At 45.4% G+C, this 17688-nt stretch overlaps 1 protein-coding gene across 3 annotated transcripts in view; it reads right to left on the bottom strand.

Moving 5' to 3' along the window:
* MEIS1 (Meis homeobox 1) overlaps window positions 1–17688 on the bottom strand; it is a 135045-nt gene that overhangs the window by 59149 nt on the left and 58208 nt on the right. The window lies entirely within an intron of this gene.

Here is a 17688-nt window from a genome sequence, read left to right as displayed (position 1 = left end):
GAACTTCTTCCAAAGAACAGTGCAAAGGTCAAAGGGAATGGAGGGAAATATCCCATCTCTCTAGCAGCTCTGTTGCCATGGTAATTATTCAAATGTGGAAAGCTGAGACATGTGAAGTGCATCTCCTTTTGGGGAGTGAAACATGATGGCAGCCATTAGCAGAGTTGGGGCCCCTGCCTGGGTAGTCGAATCCCACATGGAGTCATTGATGTCAACTTGGGAGAAGATGCATTTGAGATATCAACTCTTTCCACAAGTGATCTATCTTAAGACTAAATTAGGCCATGGAAATGTAGGTGATCTGTCATATAAGCAGTTTTGACATAGGAATGCTTCAAATAGAAGATAATTTTTCTTGTCATAGAAAGGGAGAATCGAGTTCAGTAAGGGAAAATTCCCCAAGTTGTTTTTTAATTAAAAAAAATGAGTATTTAAATCAAATAAAGTAATGTTACATGAACAGTCCATTGGAATTATATGACTCTAATAATATAGACAGTGTTTAAAATTTCTTCTACATGTAAATTTTCTTATCGAAAAGTCACCTGCTTTACACATGTCTGTATATGGGATCCTATTTTTTCTATCGATTTTTGGTAGGACATGTAAGCTCCTTCTTCTAGAAAACATTTTGGCTTTGTGACACCATAAACTTTAAAATGTAGGATTTCTTTTACAATGTGATATCTAATAAGAAAAAAAACATTTTCAGCCCATAAAATCACACTGTCCAAAATAAGTCATAAGGTACAAATGAAAAGGAAACATTTAGCCTTTGGTTGCAAAAGCCAAAGGAAAAACAGCAGCAAACTAAACCCACTCCACTCGAAAAGTAGCTTCAAGCACACATCTGTACCCGGAGCCCCAGCTCTTGGTGGCAGCTGTTGGCTTTTAGAAAGGGACAGGTTGACCTGGGCCAGAAAGAAGCACTATACATAAGGTGACCAGACATCCCGCTTTTGGCGGGACAGTCCCGATTTTTAACAATTTGTCCTGCGGGACGTCTGGTCACCTTAAATACAGCAACAAGGCGTAGCAAGGAGGTAACAAAAGTTCTCAAAGCACATTCACTGGGCCACGAAAATCCCTGGGGAGCAGCATGCATAACTCAAAAAGAACCAGGTACTTTGGTGAGACACATTTCCTGGGGACTGTATATTACTCCAGGAATTTCCATAGTCCGTATTTCCAGTAGCCTAGTTATACTGCATACAAAAAGAGTTCTCTATTTTCATTTCAGCGATTTCAGTCTAACCTATCGCAGTTATGTTATCATTATCAATTACAGCTGCCTCAGGAGACCCTTCTCCTCCCATCCCCCAACTAGCCTTGACTGGTACTGAGTTAAAGTTTTAAAACTTTGTTGGGTGAAGAACAGACCAATTTCAACACTTCTGCTATGATTGCAGCCTAAGCCACGCACACACACACAAAAAAAAATGCCTGCAGAACTTTGCAGAGTTTACTTTTCATTAATGTAAAAATCCATAAATTGTATTGTACTTGAAATCCATATATATTTGTGGAAGTTCCTACAGAATCCTAGCTGTGTTCTCAGCAGAAAAGATCATAAAGACCCACAGTGCCAAAGCCCTCGGTGTACGGAGGGGGAACGTGCTTGGGTTCCTGTTGGGTGACTGGAGGGTCACCCTGCCTGGGCTGGAGCCAGTGGATCTGTGTTGGACCAGACACTCCCATCGCTCAATCTGTACTCCCTCCATGACACCCAACTCTTTATTTGCATAACCAAGTGTTGTATAAAGCGTCCCCTTGGATTTGCCTAACAAATTCTTTGTAAGTCCGGTATTTAAAGAGGCTTTTTATTCAGGGAAGCAATTCACCATATAAAATAACAATTCATTAAAGAAACATGAGCAAAGAAAACAACTCCAACAGCATTTAAAATTTCAATGGGCTAATCCACTTGCAACAGGCAAAAAGGTAACCAAGAAAAAGAAGCATATTACTCGATCTCGTTGATTAAAAATGAAAAGCTTCTAACCTAAGGACACGGTCTTTCCACCACCATACTGTTTTCCATCTTTAAAAAGAAAAAAAGGGGGGGGGGGGGAAATAGCCTTTCTATCCATCTCCAAACCCCCTCAGATTAATTTAGCAGGCAGTGCCTCGTGCCTGCCTAGAAGAGAATTCATTGATAATTTATGGAAATATCTGCTATAATCCAGCGGAGATGACTTTTTTCCAGCTTTGTGCATCAATAGATAATCAAGGCCTTCAAGCAGCCTTAGCTTCCCATTACCTCGGGCAAAAGAATTCCTGAAAGCGTGCCTTGAGGGCACCTGAATTATATACTCCATTAGCAGAGGAAGGCTTTCTGCATTCCATGTGTAACACTCGCCAGAACCTTTCCTGTTTATTTCTGCTGGAGGAGAGCAGAAGCATTAGGAGCAGCGTGTTTTAAGTGAAGACTTATGTAGATACAACGGAGCAACCTTTCAAGCCGGAGCCAGATCACCCCCTTCAGTCCCTGCCAGTGACCTCTTCCCCAAGAAAAGGTTTCTGTTACATCATTAGCTCAAGCCAAAAACAGCCTTGGCTTAACGCACAGTTTGTTCTTCCTACTGTTTTTAGGCAAATACAGCTACTTTACTCCCATCTGGGAGGGAAATTACACTGCTGGGCTGTAATCTAAGACAAGATTTTCATTGGAAGCAAATGCTTTCAATCCAGTGTAAATACTGGTGCATGTTCAGAAAAGCCTAAAATAATAAACCCTGCTCCTTCCCGACACAAGTCGGGGAAATGGAGAAGATGGGGAACGGAGAAGAGAGCGTACTAAAGCACACCGTTCTCAAAGCAAACACTTCCATGGATTTTAATAAATGGTTTAACCTCCCCCGCTTTGTAAAAATCGAAAGAAAAAAAAAAAAGGGATCTCACCACGTCCCCGCCTCAGAGGACCATCTACCGTGGTCCATGGTACCTTGAGCGTATCCATTCACGCTGCAATTGGATACGGCCACCTCTCTGCGGTCTCCGGAGGATTTATTTCCCTTTTTTATTTTTAAGATCACTAAACAAACTTGGAGAACCGCCGGCCGACCACACGGCAGCAGGCCGCGGCTCCGAGCCGCATTTGTAAAATGTCAGCTGTGACTTCATTCCTGGAGCTGACTTCTCCCGCCGCCAAATGAAGGCAGACCGAAAAGGTGGAAATAATCATAAAAATGATGCTAGTCCATAAACAAGCTTATGGCCTCATTAGGATAGCAGTGGGCTCCAGTGGGTGATTTATGCTCGTTTTGCTGATGCTATGAGGAAATGCCATAGGGCGACTCTGGCCAATGGCTAATGGTTTCTGACAGCTTCTTAGCAACTAGTGCAAGCGACGTTGTGGCGTTTGCTAGTGACAGAAACCGAAAATGTCATATTATCTGCCCATGTGTCAGGAAGTCCGCGTGGCAATTAACGAGCAGGCCAGTGACTGAGGGGCAGGAGGCTCCTGAAAATGGCCCTTGGCTATGCAGAGGCAGCGGGCGCAGGGCGCAGACCGGCTGCTCATATGCAACATTCTAATGCAGAAATCCACTGCCCTGCCACTTCCACAGGCTCTGATGGGGCCGCTCAAATCTCTCCCCCTCCCTTCAGGAAGTGAAACTCGGGGCTCCTCTCCCTCTAAGCTCTGGTTCTGGCTGTTCTCAGAAAGCTCCAAAGCCATCTGCTTTGATAGGAGCATCCGAATGGCTCCTTAATTGGCAATGCCTGGTCTTGTGCACTTTGGACGCTGCATTCAAAGGTGCTGGGTGTTTCGGGGCTCTCCCCCAAATGGGTCCGAAAGGATTGAGAATCAGGGATGCAGATGCATTGCCTGTCTGATTGCTGGGTGCAGAGCAACTGGGTGCCCCACAAGACACTGTTTTAAGAAACACCAGGGCTTCTAACAAGCAGGGGGTGGGGAGAAGAATCCTGGCCACACTTTTCTGTTTCCGAGCTATCAAAACCCTGCTCTATATGTCAAACTGTCAGACCTTTCAGCGTGGGCCATTTGCCTTTTCAAATAATATTTAAGAATTGTTTTTACAAAATTTTATAGGCCATGGTCTAGTGAAAGAGGCCAACCAACAAAGAAAGGAATTTGTACTACAATTCGTCTACGGACAATTTCTTGCGAGACCTGGGCCTGTCCCCGCGGAGCAAGGCAGGTGACCTGCGGCAGCTCCCAGGCTGTCAGGGAGCTCGGATTTCAAACACGCTCAGCTCAAACATCCCGAGTCGCCTATTTAAGCATGCCCAGGCATTTAGGCTGTGCTATCTCGTGCCTTTCAAAGCAGGATAAAGCGGCATTTATCGCATTCAGGCCATTCAATGGGTCAGACTGACCATGTCAGCGGGGGCTCCTCTCGGGCAGGTCAAAGCCCTGGCTCCCACTTTTCCCTCCCTCCTCACTCTCCCACCCCCGGGACTGCCGTTCCCAAAAAACCTGTTCTGAGCGAGGCACAAACAAAACCCAGGAAAGTGTCTGAGATGGACATCACCAGGGACCGGCACTGCCCCTATGGGCCGGCCAGCAGGTTTATAAATAAAAGGTGGTGTCCGTTTGATGTCACAGAGGCAAAACTTCTAACGAGGGATCTGAGCTTTCCACTGCCGGGGCAGAGGGACCTGTAAGGTTGGGGACCCCCCAGCCCCACCCCATGTTTTGCTGGAAGTCCAATTGGAAGCCACCCCAGCTGCAGGATCGTTTCTTCTACCATTTTGTTTCGAGACTCTGTAGTTTCAGGCCACATCCACTCCTTCAACTTTACTTTTCTCTTCCTCAAATGTTTAGAAATATATAGTGTTTGTCCAAAAAAATGCACCTCAACTGAAACATCAAGGCCATTTATACTCCTCTCTTTCTATCCTGACCAATTCTATTGTGTCTTTTTTTTTTTTTTAAATTAAATGTATGGGGGTGACAGTGGTTAACATGAACATAGAGGTTCAGGTGTGGGTTTCTATGTGACAAGGTCTGTATATTGCACGGTGTGCCCACTACCCAAAGTCAGATCTTTTCCTGTCACCTTATCTATTGTGTCTTAAAAGTTGGATAAATGGTCAATTCACAAGCACTCATAGGCCTGAAAAGCTTGCGTTGTAAGGTGGCTAGGTTTCCATCCAATGATGAGGTTTCTTGTTCTCTCGTCTGTTTCCTCACATACTAAGCCCACATGAGAGAACATGGACTGTCACCCCTTAGGATGTACATAGAGCACGCCTGCCTTTGCAGGGGCTGGTGGTGCAGACATCCCACCAGTGTGGGGACTCAGGTTTCCTCTGTAGGGGAGCATTCTGGGGGTACCAGGTTGTCCGGGGGGTGAGGGGAGAGCTTAAAAACTATCCCAAACCCACATCTTGAGATCATGGCTGTGTCTCCTTAGCCAGGAGTCAGACCGAATGATGCTTCTGTGTTCTGTGAAGAGGATAAAGGGTGCGAATACTCTTTCTTAGCCGCCAGTGAGAACACTTCAGAGGCTCGAAGGAGGTGTTTTGTCTTCCTTTAGAATGTGTAACAGCTGCCAGATGAAGCTTCTAAAACATCGAACCCTGGCCCTTCGCGTCCTTCTGTGGCTGCCCTCTGCCTTTGGCAGAGAGGTCGCCCTTCTCCGCCTGGCACAGACGGCCTTGGATGATCTCTCTCCTGGAGTATTTCGGCCTGTCTGCTGCTGAGTCCGCATGTGGGCAGGCACACACGGCCCACCCCATCCTGAGCCTGCGAAATGCTCTCCACATTCCCCCCCCACACACACACATACACACACTCCCCCCCCCCCCCGCCCCCCCAGCTGCTCTCTCAGACCTCTCCGCATTTCCTATGCTGGTCCCTTTCCAGGCAACATCCTTCCCGGCAACTACTTGGTGACCTTTCCAGTTCAGCTCAACTGCCATCTCCCATAAGAAGCATTTGCTGGACTCTAGCTGCACAGGATCTCCACCCCCCAAACCCCAATCCTGAGTGATTTTCCTTCTCCCAACATTCCTCCATCCGACACACATCATCCTGTAGTAGGACTAGGATTTCTGTATATGATTAGAGGACACCCTATAGAACTTGATTATAGGATACGTGAAAGCAGAGAGTGGGTCACACTCTTCTCCAAGATTCTCTAACCCCAGGGTTACCCCACTGTACAGGGTACGGACTTGTCAATTGCCTATTAAACAGAGGAGTAAATGCATTGACTTGCCACTGCATGGGAAAAACCATAGTTTCAATTTCCAGCTGTTAAAAAAATTTTGTGTGTGTGTGGCTACATATCTAAATTCAACTCCTGAAACATATTCACCAGTGTAACCCAGCCAACTATAAGGGAAAAATCAACATGCTGTTCTCCAAAGTTAGGATATTTCCTTGGAATCTTTGAGCTCATCTTGTCCAAAAGATAAAGAGTTCAAGTAACAGTGTTCTTTATCATGTATGCCCCAGCCCTTCAGAAACACACTCCTACTTCCTGAAACTATAACTTAAAGCTATTTACCTAACTACAATTTTTACAGTGTGTTCCTTTTCCCTGAGCTTAACTTTAAAAGATAAAGCAAAAGTGCTTTGTCTCCTTCTGCATTTTCCCCAATGAATTAATTACATTGTCCCCTCTTCACACATCTCCCGGTTTTACGTAAAGGAGGAAACAGCTGTCTCGAAGCAGACAATCTGACCCTGAGAGCAGACTCCAGACTCACACTTGATAGCTATGGTGCTAAGTGCAAAACTCTAGAACTCTGGCTTTTCTGGTTTTGCCCAGTCACTGTATCAGCCTTTCCCACAGCATCCTTCTACACCTGCATCAGCATTTCTTCAGCAGGTTGCCCAAGGACCTTAGTATCCGATACGAGCTACAGATTGCCATGTCACACAATCCTAGGAGCCACGAGGAAGCATTTTGTAAGATGAATGAAAACAACACAACCCCTAAGCCTTATTCCATATTTTCAAGAGAAACACAGCAGACTGCACATAGCTCAGAATCTACAGCCAACATACAAAAATGTAAGAGTCTAAATCCAATGGTTAAGTTCTTTTTTTTAATATATTTTATAGATTTTTTTTACAAGAGAGGAAGGGAGAGGGATAGAAAGTCAGAAACATCGATGAGAGAGAAACATCTATCAGCTGCCTCCTGCACACCCCCTACCAGGGATGTGCCCGCAACCAAGGTACATGCCCTTGACCGGAATCGAACCCCGGACCTTTGAGTCCACAGGCGGACGCTCTATCCACTGAGCCAAACCGGTTTCGGCTCCAATGGTTAAGTTCTAAGTTTAACTTTAATTAGGGTCCTGTTCACTCAGTCTCCCTTTTGAATCTCTTCTCATCCTTTGGGGTTGAAGGTTTCCTTGTTCTTAGTTCAAAGTGCTTCTGAGTTGATTTAAAAAGAAAAAGAAAAGAAAAAAGGAGAGCGTATTCTCATATATCTTACTGTACCACCCTTGGCTTTCCTGAAGATTGAGGTGGTTCCTTTGGAAACCAAGATAAGGAGTTAGATGTTGGCACCCGCCATGGCTTTCGCAAATGCCCATGCTGCAGATATACCAATGGCACGGACCGAAAAGATGGACTTAAGAATAAGCTGACATGAAATAAACACAGTGTTGGCACTTAATAAAAAGAAATGTCTAGATAGGCTTCCTAAGATTGGCTTCACGGAGACTTGCCATGAGGCCTTTCCTTTCTAGTTGAATTCCGGTTTGTTAACCGGTGTCAAAGAGTTGTTAATCGTTAACCACAGTGGCCTGAGCTCAGAGCCTTACTGTGCCCTGTAGTGGGCCCTGACATCACGGACTTTAGGGAAGAAACGAAGAATCAGAACCTGGAGAAAGCAGCTCTCTCTATGAATGCACTGCTCCCTTTTTTTAAACAGGAAAATGTAGCCCTTAAAAATGAGCCCCAACAGATGGCATAGGTGACCATCTTTTTCATAAACAGTCATCCTTCTAATTCATTCATTCATTCATTCATTCAACAGAAATGTATTGAATTCCTTCTATATCCCAAACATACCAACCATTAGGGACACACATGGTGAACAAAATCAGAAAAAAAAAAAGTCCCTGTGTCTATGGAGTTTTCCAGTTAGAGGGCAGAGATGTTAAAAGGGATAATCACAGTAATAAATATCCAATTGCACTCAATCAAAAAGAAATACAAATCTCTGAGAGTGTGAAACAAAGGAAATTGACTTAGGTGGGAGTGATCTGGAGCAGAAATCTAAAGGGTGCAGAAAATCAACTGGGTCCAGTGGGCATCTGCAGAGGGCAGAGGGCGGATTCCAAGAACAGCATGGTCCAGGCTCTGTGTGTCTGCAGGACTCATGACGTGACACAACCAGAGGGCTGGAGCCTGGGGAGGCAGGATGGGATGATGCTGACGAGGAAAAGAGGCCAGACCATACAGGGCCTTGTGGGCCATGGTCCGGATTTGGGAGTTTGTCCCCAGGGTTCTAAAGTCATGACCTATGGCCTCATCAGTGTTCTCTCCGTGCCCTAACTGTACATACATTTTACCACATAAAGCCTCATGCCTCAGTGTCCCTTCCCAGTTCAACCTGACAAATCCTCCCATTCCAAACTCAGGCTGGAGAATGAGGAGCAACAGAAAGGCAATTGGGTAGACCCCAATGTAGGCAGCGTACATTCTGACTTCATTTGTCACTAGGTTTCTTGGACATTAGAACGTATTTTCCCATGGAAGCAAGTTATGAATGGGGGAAGGTCCCAAAGCTTGCTCATCAAAGCCAAAATAATTCATTAAATGAATAAATTTTCAACTGGCATCCGAGGCCAGGGTGCAGGAAGCCAGAAAGTGTCAGTATAAGTGGGAAAGTGAGTTTCTATTCATATTTCAGTGCATGGAGTCAGCCTAGGAAAAAATAATTGCCTGTAGTACCTCCTTCTCTGTACCTCGCTTCCACTGCACAGCACCCACCAACTGGAGTTTCCAAACACCCCCCTGCCTTGCAGAGGCACTTGGCCCTCCACTGTGGTCCCCTCACCCAGACCTATGCTTTCCCTGCTCCGAATTCACACTCCTCATCTCCCACCCATCAGAACACACAGCCTCTCCTTCTTATTGAGGGGAGGGAGGAAGCGGTCTGAAAGAACGAATTCAGACTATCCATGAGTAGCTGATGCCCCCCTCACCTTCCCAGGAGTGTTAACATTTTTAAAGGGAGATTTGTTCATGTAAATGACTCTTTCCATGGCAACATTTCAGGTAGAGTGATCAGTAAAGGTAGGTTTAAAAATACAGCTTGTGTTGGGAAAGATTTTTTTTTTTTTAATCAACAGATGCCAGGCTTTCAGAAGAGCCCAATGTCAGTTTCCAGACGCATTGTTATGTCCTGCCATACTACTCCACGCCACCCCTGTGTATCCCTGCCTACATGTGGGAAGCTATGAGTTTCTGAACATCCCAAGACTTTCTCACAGAAATCATGGTGACAGTGAATGGGTCCTGAGGGTGTAAAGCAATGAGATTAGGAGTAAGAGATCTAGGTTGAACATCTGTGTCTATATGTAGGTCATTCGTACAGTTTGGGTGTTTATAACTCCGGGAATGCCAGCCTGTTGAAATAAATTTGGAATAACTTCTTTACTATAAATAACACGTTCTATTAAGCTCCTACCAAGTTATAGTTCTTCACTATCAACACAAATAATGCATAAAAAATAGGAAAAGAACCCAACTACATAACTGAGGCCCAGAATGAAAATATTTACTGGATTTTTATAGAATACAAAAAAAAAAGTCAAAATTTTAACGTGCAGTTGATGGGATCAAAGGAAGAAACTGGACCTAACTTCATAGAAAGTAAGAATTATTCACCAGAGTCTGTCAGTATTCATATTTACTGTTAACTTAAGATTTATTTTATGTAAGTATTCATATGAGTAGAGTGCCGTGGACAGATACAGCATGTACACCAAGAAATCGGATAGATTCTCCAAGTATTCTTTTTTCCCCCTGATTCATTTGTACTTTGTTCTTTTGAGATAGGAATACCTTTTTTCTAGTAATTCAATATGACTTTTTGACTTGAATTCCCCTCTGGGGAACAACAGCAAATTAGTTGCCTACACACAGAGGACAAACAGCAGTGATGAATAGGAAAGAAAAAAAAAACACACAGAGATTTTACTCATTTTTCATCCATTCAGCATTTTTTTCCCAACTAAACACCATGGAAAATCCCTGCAAAAACAGCATAACTTCTTTATGAAGTCTGAGAAACTTCAGGATGTGAGTGCCCTACAAGATAGGACTGAAATCCATGTATTTATACTAACACTAAAACAAACTGGAAATCCCCCCACCGTTTTTTTAAGATAAAAAAGAAGGAAAACACACTTGCAATTGCAAAGGTAAAATAGTGCAAAACTCATAAACTTTTGTTTAGAATCAACATCTTAGAAAGCATTTTAGGAACTAGTACTTTGCCTGTTTTTAAATGCTATTATAGTAATGCATGATGAGTTTAATATTGCTTGAGATATTCTTCCCAAAATATATAAATCAAATATTAATGAAAGATCTAAAAGTTTTACATAACATGAAAATAAATGTTTTAGTCAGAAAAAAAAGAGTGTCACATGTGGAATATTATAGACAAGCAGACACACACACACACACACACACACACACTCACACACCATTTATTTTTGTGATATCTTCAAAAGTTTGTCATATAATTTCTTTTTAAACTTCTATAGACTCTACTTTTAGGATACATGTATGTGTATAGATACGTACACTTTTACCCAGACAAGATAACATTTATTTATCAAAGAAGTAACTTCTCAACAAATTCAATTAGATGGAACCCACTTGAAAAGTAGGATTAAACAAAGTTTCAGACACGGAGCTAAGAAGCAGTAGTTCCCGACTTCAGCTACACAGAGAATCACATGGCAGCTTTCATAAATCCTGATGCCTGCACTGGACCCAAGACCAATTAAATTAGTATTTTGGAGGGTGAGACCCCAGCATTAGCCATTGTTAAAGCTCCCAGATGATTAAAATGCACAGCCAAGTTTGAGAATCACTGGATTGGAGTCACAGATTACATGAGGCAAAGCTCCTATGTTTTCTATGGAGAAATGATCATAAGCTCCTCAGACAGAAATGTGTTGTATATTTTAGATGTAGGTTCCAAAAGTTTGCTTGTCTGGTTTCCTGCTTGATAGTGTGTAGGCTGAGATCTTCAGGAAAATATAACAGAGGCAAAAAATAAAAACCTAAGAAGTGTAGCTCCTGAGGGCTCTTAGCTTGGGGACAACAGTTCTAAAGAGGCTGTGTAAACAAGATATAGAGCACAGTGCCATAACTCATGTATCTACTGGCATTATTACTTTTAATACATTTGCATTGATTTTTAGAGAGAGAGAAAGGGAAAGGCAGAGATAGAAACATTGATGAGAGAGAAACATCATCATCAATGGGCTGCCTCTTGCACACCCCCTGCTGGGGATCCTGCTGGGGCATGTGCTCTGATTGGGAATTGAACCGGTGACCTCTTGGTACATGGATCAATGCTCAACCACTGAACCACACCTTCTGGGCTAAATTATTTCTTAAAAAATCTATTATAACCAGATTTGATAGAGTCTATGTATAATCTAAAAATACTTTCATAAAAGATGCCCCTAAACTTTTTAAAATTTTTATAAAAGTAGGGTTGTGTTAATCTGGACACATCATTCTTGAATGGCACCAATAACCAGGATAATGTGTGTACATTCTATAGAAACTCTTCTCACACATTCACCATCACTTGTGTGACTGGATGATGGAGCAGAGTTTTCCCAAGAGCCTTGTGAGATTGCTAAATAGGGGACACCTACCCTGGCTGGTTTTGCTCAGTGGTTAGAGTGTTGGCCCATGCACCAAAGCGATGTGTGTCTCTCACATCCATGGTTATATCTCTCCCTCCCTTCCTTTCACTCTCTCAAAAAAAAAAAAAAAAAATTGAGAAATACCCTTAGGTAAGAATTAACAAAAAAACAAATAATAATAGGGGGCACCCATCCATCCTGACTCTCCCTGCCTTCCTGGGATCTTCTCTCTAGGCATGCGTGGGTCCTCCCTCTCCATCCCTTAGTGATGCCTTCTATTCTGCTCTCAGCCCAAAGGAGGTCTGAGGGAGTCATGTATGCAGGAAGGATGACACGAAGGTGCATGGAGGGTGAGGAGAGGGGGACCCAGAACGGAAAGCATCCTGGGGTAAGGAAGGATTGGAGTGAGAGGAGTGCCATGGTGGGGTGGGGAGTGAAGAAAAGGCATTCTGCAGAAACAGGCTTCTTTGCATACAAAATAAAATGGAACCAGGTTGTGAAGTATAGATGAGCAAGTCTTTGGGGGAGAATGAAAAGATCTTACAATTTGCAAAAATAAAGCCTTATCATCTAATTTTTTAATTTTTTAAAAATATATTTTATTGGTTTTTTACAGAGAGAAAGGGAGAGGGATAGAGAGTTAGAAACATCGATGAGAGAGAATCATCAATCAGTTGCCTCTTGCACATCCCCTCCTGGGGATGTGCCCGCAACCAAGATACATGCTCTTGACCAGAATCGAACCTGGGACCTTTCAGTCCGCAGGCCGACACTTTATCCACTGAGCCAAACCGGTTTCGGCTGCCTTATCATCTAATTTAAAACCATCTAAGATCCCAACAGCTTCTGAGAGGAAAGGGACTCCTGGCATGTGTGTCTCACTACGCCTCCCCCCTCCTCTGACCACCCAGGGCTCCAGCTCTTTGTGGGTTTGTCATGCCGCACACACAGGGCGCTCGGTTCACGGAAGGCGGGTACTTGACCCTGGAAATGAGCACACTGTGCAAAGTGGTAACTTCACTTTGGCGGCCAGGGTAGAGGCAAACCAACTGCCTAGAGCAGTGCTGCTCTGGCTAACACACATGGGGAGCACCGGGGACACCTCGTGTTCCGGGTTTGGCAAAGGAGGGGCCTGAGGATCTGCATTCCTCACACGCTCCCACAGGCCTGCGGATGCGGTGCTGTGGGACCCAGGACCACAATGTGCATCTTATCAAGCTGCCAGAGGGTCTTCTCCTATGAGCAAATGAAGCTAGACATTTTGGGGTGCATGGGGAAAAGGCTGGCCAGGGCCTCGTTTGGAGCATGCATCGTCACTGTCTCTAGGACTAACTGGAGTATCAGAACAGGACGGGGTGTCTCCCACTGGTGATTCTTCCTTCTGTTAGCCCTGCAGCCCTCTCTTCGCCTTTATCTCCTCAGCAGGGACCATGCCTAACTTCCTGCCTCCAGTGTTGGAAGTATTATAAGAGTTTAGCCTCTGGAATCAGATTGTCTAGGTTCATGTACATCCCATCTTCACCACTTAATACCTGTGTGACCTGGGCAAGTTCTGTAACCTCGCCAAGCCAAGCCTCTGTTTCTCTCCTCCAGAAAAAAAGGAATGAACCTATCATAAAAGTACTTACACCTTAAGAGTTATTGGGCAGATCAAATAAAATAAGCTACAGAAGATGTTTATTTTAACACATCACCTGGCAGCTGTGGCTCAGCCCAGTGGATGCCACTAGCTCTTGCCGTTATTTTTATTTTTGCTCCTGAGCACTTTTTTGGAGCAAGGAGACGTGTTTCTGAACCGCTCCCTCAGAGCAGAAAAACTGTCATTGCCACCATCCTCGCCTCTCCTCGTCTCCCCCATCCTGTTTTCATTCCTAGAAGCCACGCTTCAAAATACACGCGGCCGCTCTTCTGGCATGGCAGACCGTTTTTATTTTTCTATTCTCTTCCCCGCCCCCCCCCCAAAGAGCCCAGGAGTGACTTGGTACCCTAAAGTGTGAAAAGGGTGGGCAGTCCTGTCACTTATGGTGGCAGCTGCCTGGCAGAGGTGCTGGAAACGACGTTTATAAATACAAGTTCTCATTTCCCACGCAAAACAGGTCAGTGCATCATAACTGGTCCTCTGAGCTCTAAGCAATATTTCTGTGGCCGTTGCTAAGGGCAAAGGTTTTGGTTTTGGTTTTCCGGATACGGGAAAAAGTCCTATCGTTCAGGAAAAGTGTCTTTAAGGTCCAGGAAAAGTGAGATGCATGATACAAAAAACAGGGCTAATTTTTCATTACAGTCCATCTCCTGTCAGGATAGTAAGGATATTAGTGGTAATAAAAAGTAACGTTTATTGAGCATTTACTAGCTATGCAAAACTGCGCTTGGCTTTTATTTTCAATCAATCTTCACAAAAACCTTAGAAGTTAAATTTGTCACAATGGTAAACAAAACAAAACAAAACAAAAAACCTGTCCATTTCTCCACATTAAAAAAATCCACAAAATCCTTTACTTGATATGGAGCTTTCAGTGTCTGTTTAAGTAGCCAACAGAAAGATATATTTACTAACTGACAATTACGGGTTGCACAGAGAACATGTACCTTACTAAGTATCTTCCCGAATGGTCTCCTGTCACCATGCAATCTGGCGGGAAAGCACAGATAAGGAAACGGGCTGCTCCACAGATAAGGAAATGGAGCTACTCAGGGACTCGAATCCAGATCTGACTCCAGGCTGACCTCCGGAGCACTTTCGAGCTCCTCATTCCATTTAACTCCACTGGATCAGATAACAGCCATCGAGGTACGATTCTTTAACCTCTAGATAGAGCTTCCAGAGCAGTCACCATGCCTTTTCCCATTGCTCTCTGCTGCCCACACCCCGCACAAAGCATACCCCATACTGTGCCCTTCATAGCCTTTCTCCTGAAGTCAGAGGACAGAGAGACTTGCACTCCCAGCGGCATGAGCGTGTGCCTTCCTCAAAGAGAACGGACGCCAGTGAAATCCGAAAACCACCTCTGAAATGTTCAGGAAGAAAACAGGTCCTGAGAGTTTACAGAGACAGAGAGAGCACACACGAATGGCAGGATGTCCAAAGCAGCCACATGGCAGGCGTGTGGGGCCATTTTCCCTGAATGCGCCTCCAGAAATCAAAGGAGAAAAGCACACAGAATGGAAGGGGTGGGCCAGCCCCACGGAGGCCCTTCACGCGCTCACATGCAAAATAACAAAAATGCCAACGACAGGGACACAGAGAAGGATGAGGTGCATGTTTTCAAGTGTCCGTCTGTGTCAGAAACCTACAGTTCTGCTGAAGGAGAGGAGGGAGGAGGCCGCCTCCCTGGCACGCCATGCTCTCTGAGCCCGGGAGATTGGCACTGAGAGGCAGCCAGGCTGCCCACCAGAGCGGGAGAGCAGAGACCACCGCAAGCTCACAAGCTCACGGGAGTTTGTTTTCTCTCGCAACCATTTATGTAAAAAGGGAAGGAGAGTCTCCGTTCCAGGAGGGACACAGAAGCACAACCAAGGCTGCTACAAGCCACACTGGCTGCCCCCACACCCAAGGGTGGCAGGCAGCTCTCCAGATCTGTGGGGTTCCAGGGATGACGTCGCCACGTGTTAACCTGAAACCTAGCTGAGGGAGAAGAAGATAGCGGAATCCAGGAATTATTCTCATCCACAAAGGCAGAAATCTTCCCCCTCTGAAATCTTACCACCTCGCACTGCTCTCTTCTCCAACCTGCCCTTGCCTCGCCCAGAGCGCCTACAGCTGCCTCTACAGAGACTCTACCTGGAACCCAAGCCCCATCGGTTTCCTGGACAATCACCCCATACAGACAGAGACAGCGTGGGCTCCCCGAGGCCAAGATTAGCCAGGAGCGCCTGCTGACCTTTAGCCAAAGTCACCCACCTACCGCCACCTCTTCCTACAGATCCGGCCCCCCAGCACGTGGCTGGAGTCCCTGCTCTGCTCCTGGTCCTCTTCTGGGCCTGCTGCTGCCCACAGCCCTCAGCGGCTGGGAACCTCATCCTCCTTCCCTCCTTTGCCTCCTCCAGCCCCTGCCAGGCTTCCTTCCTGGGGCTGAGTGCTGCTCCCATGAACTGCCAGCTGGAGGGGATCCTCGCCTCCAAAACAGACCTCCAAATGCCAATCCCAGCCCCGCCCTGACTTCTGACTTGGCCTGAGGCCTCGCATTCCTTGCTGCTGGCCCCACCTAACAGACTGGGTACCCTGAACCGCCAGGCCTGAACTTGCTACACCCCTTGGATGCTGTATCGTGGACCACCCAGCTACCTGCACAGCAGCCAGCTTCTCTAGCCAAGGCCTCCTGACTCTGAGCAACAGGATGCTTCCGCCCGGCCCAGCCTCCCCTCCTGCCCAGTGGCTTCAGGTCACTGCAATGGCAGCACAGCTCCTATGCCTGTGCTGCCACGTCCTGCCTTCTCCTCCAGCATACCCAGCAGGGAAGCAGTCCCAGATGACAGCTCCTCCATCCCACATGGCCTGTGAGAGTCTGACTTCCACATCAGATATCAAGGCCTTCCTCTCTCCATCTCAGTCACACCCACGGGGGGATTTCTTTTCAGAAACCTCTGAACTAACTCACCATAAGTCAAGCATCGCTGTAGTATTTGGAGGCAATAAATTTCCATTCCTGTAGGACAGACAACCAAAGGCAGGAGCAGGTGCGGGCACAGGCCGGTCTGACCAAAATGACTGGAAAGTTAAATGGTGGGTCACTGTTTGCCAAAGCCAGATGTCTATATTCTCTCTCATCAAAAGTCATGAGTTGGATCAGGTATAAAAAATACATAATTTATTATAAAATCACAGTATGGGAAGCTGATCACCATCAGAGAAGCCCTAAGACATGAAATGTGACCATTTGGGGCCACGTTCTCACAAAAGAAAGGATGAATCCTACATTACAAAAGCTGCTCCGAGTGATCATGCTAACTGTCTCTCTTCTGTACTAGCTAGTTTTCCTTATTTTATCATTTTAATGGGAAGCCGGTGTTCAGAAGCTATGCCTAGACCAGTGGTCGGCAAACTCATTAGTCAACAGAACCTAATATCAACAGTACAACAATTTAAATTTCTTTTGAGAGCTAATTTTTTTTAAAAAGTTAAACTTCTTCTAACGCCAGGATTTCAAAATAGACTCGCCCAGGCCGTGGTATTTTGTGGAAGAGCCACACTCAAGGGGCCAAAGAGCCGCATGTGGCTCACGAGCCACAGTTTGCTGATGATGGGCCTAGACTATGTGAGCATGCAATGACCATTCCAGGTCTTCCTAAACTTGGCAGTGAGTCAGGGGCAAATTCCCAGATGGTCAAATAGTGATTTCACAAGACCAGGCCGCTGTTTCTCATCTTTCCAAAGTTCCCCATTTTCCCAAACATGTATACTCAGGGCTGACCTGCGGGTCAGAGCCCGGGACTGAAGTTCCAGGCTGGGCCTAGCATCTGTCTGGCCTCCATGAAATGCCTCAGCTCTGACAGCCTCCCTGCCTCCCTCCAAGATAGGCTGGTGCCAATGAGGAACCAGCTCATTCCAGGGGGAACAGCGTTGTGAGGAACCATGGGATTCTATCCATGGGTGGGGAACAGTAGGTGTACATTGGTGAGTGCATGAAATAGAGTTTATTCCTATATTACCATTTGTCAATTATTGTATTATTAATGTGTATGACAGCTGTGCATCTACTTTTGCCCACCCTTTGTGTGTGAAAACTCTCGGGGAAATGTGAGACACTATAAAGGTGCCCTTGCTTTAGGGGAACTTCCAGGGTCCTCCAGGATGGGGGTAGATGTATTTTCCCACCATTAGAGCTGGTGTGACAGACACCACATTCCCATGGTGTGTTTATA

Source organism: Pipistrellus hanaki (assembly GCF_964339955.1).
Source record: "Pipistrellus hanaki genome assembly, chromosome: 12".
Classification (NCBI taxonomy): Eukaryota; Metazoa; Chordata; class Mammalia; order Chiroptera; family Vespertilionidae; genus Pipistrellus; species Pipistrellus hanaki.
This window is presented reverse-complemented; position numbering and strand designations above follow the sequence as displayed.